The 681-nt window shown below is 38.6% G+C and overlaps 1 long non-coding RNA gene across 1 annotated transcript; it reads right to left on the minus strand.

Annotated features, from left to right (window-relative positions):
* Positions 1-26: 26 nt before the first annotated feature.
* LOC111659700 (uncharacterized) lies at positions 27-501 on the minus strand. The gene is made up of 3 exons (XR_002761091.2): positions 399-501; positions 201-284; positions 27-104 (listed from the first exon to the last, which is right to left on the minus strand). It is a non-coding gene; the product is annotated as an uncharacterized LOC111659700 (long non-coding RNA).
* Between the last annotated feature and the right edge of the window lie 180 nt (positions 502-681).

Consider the following 681-nt stretch of genomic DNA (forward strand, 5'->3'; position numbering starts at 1 on the left):
TATTGCATGACAATTTTTAATCTTACCCCACATCCTGTATGAGAGGACAGTGAGCCAGACTGGCAGCTACAGCACACAGCTGTGAAGTCCCAACAGAGGTCAATCTAAAAGACCGCACAAGAGAAAGAAACAATCAGTGCAGCCAGTGATCCATTAGTGTTGTGATTCCCACGGCAACAGGAGGAGCTGATGAGTCTTACTGAATCTTGGTGAGGTTCTTCATGCACATTATTGCTTTAGACAGACTCAGTGACCCTTCATATCCAATTACGTTCTCTGAAATACTATAAAAGACACAGACAGACATAAAGAAAACAAACCTCAGGACAACTCCGTCTAATATAATAAATGTCAATAACAAATTTGAGAGTGTGTGTGTGTGTGTGTGTGAGACTTACTCTAACACAGTGATACGTGTCATTTTTGGTGGATCAAGGACCATCTTGGCAGCAGTGAGATCACCAAGACTGTTGCTGCCCAAACTGGAAGACAGCACAAAAAGAAATATGCAAAAGATAAGATTTGTCATGACTCTTCTTCTCTTTAACCAAAATGCATCTGGCAAAAATCTGAAAAAACAGCTAAAAAAAACTAAATTATACTACACAATCTGGAAGACTTTAAGAGTTTACATGTGTGATTTATGTGTTACATGTGTAACATAATTTATTTTCCTACAGA

This window comes from Seriola lalandi, unplaced genomic scaffold (genome assembly GCF_002814215.2).
Source record: "Seriola lalandi dorsalis isolate HSWRI2012SDOR001 ecotype SW California unplaced genomic scaffold, Sedor1 jcf7180001984208, whole genome shotgun sequence".
NCBI classification, from domain to species: domain Eukaryota; kingdom Metazoa; phylum Chordata; class Actinopteri; order Carangiformes; family Carangidae; genus Seriola; species Seriola lalandi.